Genomic DNA, 8,793 nt, shown 5'->3' with positions numbered 1-8,793 from the left:
TGCAAAAATTCTCAATATGATACTAGCAAATCAAATCCAATGGTACCCTAAAAGAATTATTCACCTCAATCAAGCAGAATTTATTTCTGACCAGCAAGGGTGGTGTAATATTCATAAATCAATCAATGTGATATACCACATTAATGAATAGGATAGGAAGTACAACATTCACTCTTGATAAAATCTCTCTACAAAGTAGAGATAGAGGGAACATACCTCAACATCATAAAGGCCATATACAAAAGTCCCACAGCTAATGTCATCCTCACTGGGGAAAATATATGAGTTTTTCCTCTACAGTCAGGAAGAAAACAGGTATGTCCACTCTCACCATTGTTATTTAACACAGTACTGGGAGTCCTAGCCACAGCAATCAGAAAACGCAAAGAAATAAAAGGCATCCAAATTGGCAAGGAAGAAGTCAAATTTTCTTCATTCCCAGAGGACATGATAATTCTATGTAGAAAAACCCAAAAGACTCCACCAAAAATTTGTTAGAACTCATACACTAATTCAGCAATACCACAGAATACAAAATCAACATACAGATATCTATCACATTTCTATACACCAATAATGAAGTAGCAGAAAGAGAAGTCAAGGGATTCATTCCACTTACAACTGCACCGAAACCCATAAGATACTAAAGAATAAACCCAGACAAAGAGGTAAATGATCTATATTCTGAAAACTATATTGAGGATGACACAAATGAAATGAAAAAACAGGGGCACCTGGGTGGCTCAGATGTTAAGTGCCTTCAGACAGATTTCAGTTTGGAGTCCTGGGATCAAGCCCTGCATCAGACTCCCTGCTCAGGGGGAAGCCTGCTTCTCCCTCTTACACTCCCCCTGCTTGTGTTCCTTCTCTTGCTGTGTCTTTCTCTGTCAAATAAATAAATAAAATCTTTCTCTGTCAAATAAATAAATAAAATCTTTGGGAAGAAAAGAAATGAAAAATATTCTATGCTCATAGATTGGAAGAACAAATGTTGTTAAAATGTCTACACTACCCCCAAAAATGTGTACATTGGATGCAATCCCTATCAAAATACCACCAGCATTTTTCAAAGAGCTACAACAAACAACCCTAAAATTTGTATGGAACCACAAAAGAACATAAATTGCCAAAGCAATCTTGAAAAAGAAAAACAAAGCTGAAGGCATCACAATTCCAGACTTCAAGCTATATTACAAAGTTGTAGTCATCAAGACAGTATGATACTGGCACAAAACCAAACACCCAGATCAATGGAACAGAGTAGAAAACACAGAAATGGACCCACAACTGAATGGTTAACTAATCTTTGACAAAAGAGGAAAGAATATCCTTTGGAAATAAGACAGTCTCTTCAACAAATGGTGTTGGGAAAACTGGAAAGCAACATGCAGATGAATGAAACTGGACCACTTTCTTACACCATATGAAAAAATAAATTCAAAATGGATGAACGATTTACATGTGAGACAGGAAACCATAAAAATTCTAGAGAAGACAGGAAGCAACTCTTTCACAACGGCCATATCAATTTCTTACTAGGCACCTCTCTGGGGGCAAGGGAAACAAAACCAAAAACAATCTATTGGGACTTTTTCAAGATACCAAACTTCTGCACAGTGAAGGAAACAATCACAAAAACTAAAAGGAATCCTACGAAGTGGAGAAGATATTTTCAAATGGCATATCTGATAAATGATTAATTTATAAAATCTATAAGGAACATACCAAGCTCAACACCCCCCCAAAAAGAAATAATCTTGTTAAGAAATAGGCAGAAGTCATGAACATTTTTCTAAAGAAGACATACAGATGGCAACAGACACATGAAGTGATGCTCAACATCACTCATCATCAGGGAAATGCAAATCAAAACTATGATGAGATATCACCTCACACCTGTCAAAATTAATAACACAGGGAACAACGTGTGTTGGAGAGGATGTGGAGAAAGGGGAACCCTCTTACACTGTTGATGGGAATGCAAACTGGTGCCGCCACTCTGGAAAACAATATGAAGTTTACTCAAACAATTCATAATAGAACTACCCTACAACCCAGCAATAACAGTACTATGTATTTACCTAAAGAATCCAAAAATGCTGTTCTAAATGGGCACAACCCCCTGATGATTATAGCAGCATTATCAACAGGAGCTAAATTATGGAAAAAGCCCATATGTCCATCAACTGATGAATGTGTGTGTGTGTGTGTATGTGCATGTGTGTGTATACATATACATACAACAGAATATTATTCAGCCATCAAAAAGAATGATATCTTGCCATATGTAGCAAAGTGGATGGAGCTAAAATGTATTATGCTAAGGAAGACAAATACCATATAATTTAACTCATATGTGGTATTGAAGAAACAAAGAAGCAAAGGAATAAAGGAGAGAGGGAAGCAAACCAAGAAACTGACTCTTAACTACTGTGCACTGATGGTTAGCAGAGGGGAAGTGGGTGTGGGTGGGTAAAATAAGTGATGGGGTTTAAGGAGTGTGCTTGCTGTGATGAGCACTGGGCATTGTATGGAAGGGTTGAATCTCTATATTGCACACCTGAAGCTAATATTACACTGTATATTAGTTAATTGGTATTTAAATAAAATTAAAAAAAAATGAAAAGAAATGGCACTCATATGAAAGCAGCCTGTTGACCAGAACCAGAAAGCTAGGAATCATTATGTCCTCTTTTGTCTCTTTCACTATTCCATACTAATTCTTATCACCAAATCCTTGAGTCTACTTTTAAATTTGTCTTTACTATGTCTTTTCCTTTCTGTCCCAACTGTCTAAAATATTATCTAAACATTTTTCTAAATAGTTGCCTAAAATATTATCTAAAATATTGTCTAAAATATTATCACCTCTCAGCTGGACCCCCACACTAGCGTGCTAACTGAACCAATCTGCTTTCCACCACTTGTGATCCCCTACAATCTTTTTTAACACAGTGCTACTAGTACAATCTTTCTAAAAATGCAAATATGACCACATCATTCCTCTGCTTGAAATGTTTCAATGTCTTTCTAACCACTATTTTTACCACTTTATGGTCTAAACTCCAGCCATTCAGAATCATTTGCAGTTCATTGAAGGTGCCATGCTCAGTTGCTTGTGCATTTATTCATGCCACAGCAACTTCTTCCAAGATATGTCTCCAAAGGCCAAGGAAACAAAAGCGAAAATGAACTTTTGGGACTTCATCAAGATCAAAAGCTTCTGCACAGCAAAGGAAACAGTCAACAAAACAAAAAGGCAACCCACGGAATGGGAGAAGATATTTGCCATGGGAGAAGATTCATGCCATTCTTATTTTCTTGAATGCTTTTCTCTACTTGTATACCTATTACATTAAGACTCTTAGGCATCACCTTTCTCCAAAACTTGCCCTGTTACCACTACTCCAGGTTAAGTGCCAAGTTAAAATACGTACATTCCCTATACCTCACTATATTGCCTAGCATGCCATTTCCTGTTTTTTACAGGTCTATCTGTTCAGTAGACTGGAGAGCTCCTTGAGAGTAGAAACTGTGTTGAAGTCATCTTAGGATTTCTGAGTTATATTTTCTTAAGTCTTGGTTTTGTATATTTTAGAATAATATAACTATTCTTCTCAGCAAAGTCAGGTCTAAGTTTTCTCTGAACATTGTGTCCTACAATTCTTCCATGGTAACACAAAATCAGTTAAAAACTAAAACACTCTGGGGTGCCTAGGTGGCTCAGTTGGTTAAGAATCTGCCTTTGGCTCAGGTCGTAATCTCAGGGTCCTGGGGATTGAGCCCCTTGTGGATCTCCCTGTTTGGTGGGGAACCTGCTTCTTCCTCTCCTTCTGCTTCTTGCCCTGCTTGTGCTCTCTTACTCTCTGTCAAACAAACAAATAAATAAAATCTTAAAAAAAAAAAACCCTACCACACTCTTAAACAAGTTGCTTAGAACTCAGAATACAGACTGTGTCTCCTTTCTTGGAATGAAGAAGAGAAAATGTCTACAAAATGTGAAATCAAACCTGAATTAGTATCTTGATAAATGATCTTGTGACAGAACAAAGATGCTGCTTTAAGGACAATAAGCTTCTACGAGTAGAGATAGCCTTTGAGTTTCTCAGTTTTGTCTTTCTACTTTGCCTAAAGCAGGTCCAAATTCTCCAGTGTTTTCTTTCAAGTATAAAACACACTTGGTACTAATTTAAATAAATTGTACATTCTGAATTCAGTTCAGTTTAAAATTGAGTATAATGAAGAAGATTTTGCTAAATTAAAATGATAGGAATAGAAATGAAGTTTATTTATGCTATATAGAGCTTGGTTGAAAACATTTCTTAACATAACAGTTTCTGATTGGGAAATCATGGAATTTTAGAGCTAAAAAGATACCTTTTACATAAGGAACTATCTCAGCATTAGTATGATGGCAAAAATAAATTACTGTGTACACTTATAACTTGTAAAAATGAAGGATTCTATATCCTTCCTGCTCATTTTCCCAGCAAGGAAAGGTCTACTTAATTCTGTTTCATGTATCTGCCATATAGTTTAGACTGCTAGACTTTCAGGAGATGGGAGCTTCTTAAAATTGATCACCAGCAAAAGGATTTCAGAATTTCAATCAAAGCTTTCAGTATGGATCCAAGTTAAATTGGGTCAATAACCTGAAGTTTGTATATTACAAATGCTGCTTTCATTCAGTTTGAACGTGCTGAGTGGCAGGTATGATATGCCTACTGAAATAGGAGTTTTGATTTCAGACACTCTAAATATGAAAGCAGGGGAGAGGTAAGACAAAATACCAAACAATTAAACAAATGAAGTCAACAGAAAAAATACAACAAGCAAAACAATTTTCTCTTTAGAATGGGAAGTGTGTTTTTTTAGTCCGTTTTATCTATTATTAATTCAATTTTATGATTTACTAAGATTAATTAGTAACTAATACATAGCAATATCTATAACAGATATTTTTCTGGTGTTTTATATACATAATTCAAATCAGTGAAAGAGGCACTATTATCCCCATTTTTATAGTTGAAGAAGCATAAAGAGATTAAATAACTTGGCCAATATCACACAGCCAAGAAGCAAACCAAGGCTCCAACCCAAGCACTCTTGTTCCAAAGCCAGGACAGTTGAAACATATGGTGGTTTGGCACTTGAATTTTATAAAAGCAATAAATAAATCTAAATGCATAATACCCACACTTCCTGCCTCTTTTCCCCTACAACCCTTACATTGTCTCCTTTATTTAGGGGGTTAATCAAAAAAGAGAACGTAGCAGTCAAATGCTTAATTTTGATGCAAGTCTCTCTCATTTTTTAAAGCACAACATATTGGACAATTTTAGTTGTTCAATTTCTGTAGACTTTTTTAACCAACAACTTTACAGTAGAAATGCTATGATAACCATCTATAACCTCACTGTGGCAGAGTTTTCTTATTTGACTTCCATTGAAAGAAAGAAACATATTTCATATTTAGAATCTTCCAGTCTAATAATGTAGGCTGCTGAGAAAAAGGTTCATAGGTGTAGTTTTCACTATCACAGAGCAGTGCAGAGTATGCTACACCATCAGATAAATGAATGCCTAGTCAAATATTTCAACAAAATTAAATGAGTCCCATCTTAAGTGGGCCATCTTGCCCATGAAAATTGGGCCCTCACAGGTAAACTAGATCAATGAGGCCCAAGTTGTTTGCTAGGGAGTCTGCATTTTGTCCTGGAACTGAGAGACAGATCACATCCTTTTTCAACTAATGTGAGAGATAAGGCCCTGTTCAATTCTTAAAAGATACTGGGAAGTGAGCAAATGATTGAAATTTGAACTAAGTGGCACATTCAAGCTTAATTGGTGTATCAAAAGAAGCATATAAAGATCATATTTTTCAAAGACTCTAAACTTTAATCTGATATAATGTGGCAATAGAATGCAATCAAAGGTACCAGTTTATCTTTGAAAGTGTATAATCTTGGTATGCAACTCAAACTATTTATGCTGCCTGATTTAATTATACAGTCTGATTGACAACACTCAGTGCAAGCAATCCATTCTAATGACTTCTGAAGAGATTACCTGAATCCAGGTATATAAATGTTGCCAGAACAGTGATAAATGGCTAGATCATCTTCTTTTGACATGAATAGCAACACTGATTCAACGGTGCGAAGTGTTGTTTAGCAGAAGAAAGAGTGAGTGCTAATGATATGCTGGAAATGTGTGCTGGAAAAAAATGCTGAGGACAGGTGCAAACAATTTTCTATGTGGAAAATCAAATATAGCTGTAATGATATGTGATAGAATAGCAGATGTTTCCCAGAACAAGTATCACTTCCATCACTAATGCTTTTCTTACTTTTTAAGCCATTTTCATTGACTCACAGAAACACTGCATTGTTTGGGGTTTAATAAAAACAGAGTTAATCAAAGTGTAACACAAAATGACATTTTATTTTACTTCTCTGCATGATTTGCTAGCAGAAGGAAAACGGTTTCATTCTTTAATTATGTCCAAATGCTAATGTCATTATATTCTTGCTTGATAAGGCTGTGAGCTTTCCTGTTTATGACCAAGGGATAATAAAGTCATATTATTTTTTTACTAAAATAGTTATGACTATGAAATACATATTTTAAGTTTTTTCAAAAGTATTCATTTTATGCATATTTGAAATTGGCATTCTTATGAGAATGAATGCTATTGAGTCTTATATATTTTTCTATTACTAAACCAGGCAAGAAATCTATGCCCATAGATATAAATGTTCTCATTTATAGACTTTTGTGTCTATAGAAGGGAGAAAAAACAAAGGGAAATGGAAGGAAGCACATGGGTGTATAAATGTATAACTGCAAAGGGATAGGAGTGGTGGATAAGGGATGCTGGTACTGTAATCCACAAGTTACTGCTGGGGGTGGGGGCTTTTATGGCTGGATTGGGAAAGCATTCCCATGTTACTGGTACTAAGGAGGAGTCATGACCTTTTTAAGAGGAAATAATGAAGAAAGAAAGAAATTACAACTTGGTTCCTTTTACTCTTCCAAAGTTAGGATACTGTGAGCAGAATAGTGTGGAATAATCTAAGGAACTCAGAATATAGATGGAGGTGTGCCAGAATCCAGAAAGATATCCTTGAATTTTGAAACTTGCGGGAGAAACTAAAACATTGGGAAAAGTGAGAGAGGTTGGAGCCCTAAAGACAGATGGTGGGGAAGATGAAACACATGTATTCCTTAACTTTTTAGTAATTAAGGGTGATATAATAAGAATGCATAGAGTAGATTTAGACAAAATTGGAGAATTTAAGTCCTTTGTGCATCATCTATGGACATTGCATTTTAGAGCTTTCTTATTTTATTTTATTATTATTTTTTAGTGTTCCAATATTCATTGTTTATGCACCACACCCAATGTTCCATGCAATACATGCCCTCCTAATACCCACCACCAGGATCACCCACCGCCCACCCCTTCCTCTCCAAAACCCTCAGTTTGTTTCTCAGTAAAAATATATTGTGATAAACTCATATTAAAATCTAAGAAAGAGATTCAATATGTCTTTTTAATATGGAAGTTATTCTCAGAAGTTCTGACAAAGGGAGTGTGTGTGTGTATGTGTGTGTGTGTGTATGTGTGTGTGTGAGAGAGACTAGGACAGGGGACTAATGGTGTGAGTGGAGCAAAGGGAAATATTACTCAAAGGCAAGGTGCAATATGACAATTTCAGTTTCAAGTGAAGGATAACCCAACTCAAACTAGTTTAAATAAGAGAGAAATCTATTGTTCTGTGTAAATGGAAAGTCCAGAGCTGGTTCCAGTCACTCAAAGGATAGCTCTCACTTTTCTTCCTTGACTATGATTCTCCCTGTGTGTGCTTTATCTTTTGGAAAATTCCCTCCCATTGTATTAACAAGTATAGATTTACACCATCTTTATATCTTTTAATGACATAGCTAGAATTTCTTACTCAAATTCTAGCAAAAATTTCTAACAATTCCCCCCACATACTAGCTTAGATCACTTGCCCATTCCTGAACTAATCATTTTGGCCAAGGAGATGGGATACTCTAATTGAAAATGCCTGTCATCTTACAACTTCTCTGGTCAGTCAGAGAAGTCAATAGAAAAAGGTTCTATTAGTAGAGAAATAATGAGGTGGAAAAATTGTGAAAGCAGACAAAACTGTAGCTAACACAACAGACTACCAGCAATATGTCCAACCTTATGATGTGAGAAGGGCACATATAATATGAGTGTAGCAAAAACAAAGTAAAATACTTAAATCTCAATTATCTGGATGTTCTATATAGAAGTATAGGCGGAACATATGACCATTTTTTTTTTCAGGCAATAACCTTCTTTTTATGAGATGCTTCACAATTTTGTGTGTTATCCTAGTTCAGAGGCCATGCTAATCTTCTCTGTATAATTCCAGTTTTAGTATGTGTGCTGCTGAACTAGCACAACAGCTTTCATTCTTGATTAATATTTCTCCAGTACACTCTTTGGACCAATTGACCCAGATCTTTGGGGAATCTTGTCAAAAATAATTTTCTGGGTTCTCTCCTAAATCTGTTCAATCAGAATCTACAAATAAATTCCACTTGGCTGGGAATCTACAGTTTTAGCAAGCACCCTGGGTGAATTTTATGCATCCTAATGCTCCAGAGCCATGGCTCTATGTTATTTAGACATACTGAATTGCTGGGAGAGGCTATTGGATTTGGTTTTGTAATATAGGATGCAAACCAAGTAAGTCCATTTTTAGTGCTCAACAAATATTTGATGCATTGAATAAT

At 35.7% G+C, this 8,793-nt stretch overlaps 1 non-coding gene across 1 annotated transcript; it reads right to left on the bottom strand.

Annotated features, from left to right (window-relative positions):
• Positions 1-8,352: 8,352 nt before the first annotated feature.
• LOC123935665 lies at positions 8,353-8,458 on the bottom strand. Its single transcript, XR_006816952.1, has one exon. It is a non-coding gene; the product is annotated as a U6 spliceosomal RNA (small nuclear RNA).
• Positions 8,459-8,793: the final 335 nt, after the last annotated feature.

The sequence above is a fragment of the Meles meles genome, chromosome X, assembly GCF_922984935.1.
Source record: "Meles meles chromosome X, mMelMel3.1 paternal haplotype, whole genome shotgun sequence".
Taxonomy (NCBI): domain Eukaryota; kingdom Metazoa; phylum Chordata; class Mammalia; order Carnivora; family Mustelidae; genus Meles; species Meles meles.
Note: the sequence above shows the minus strand (reverse complement) of the source record. Positions and strands in the feature narration are given on the sequence as shown.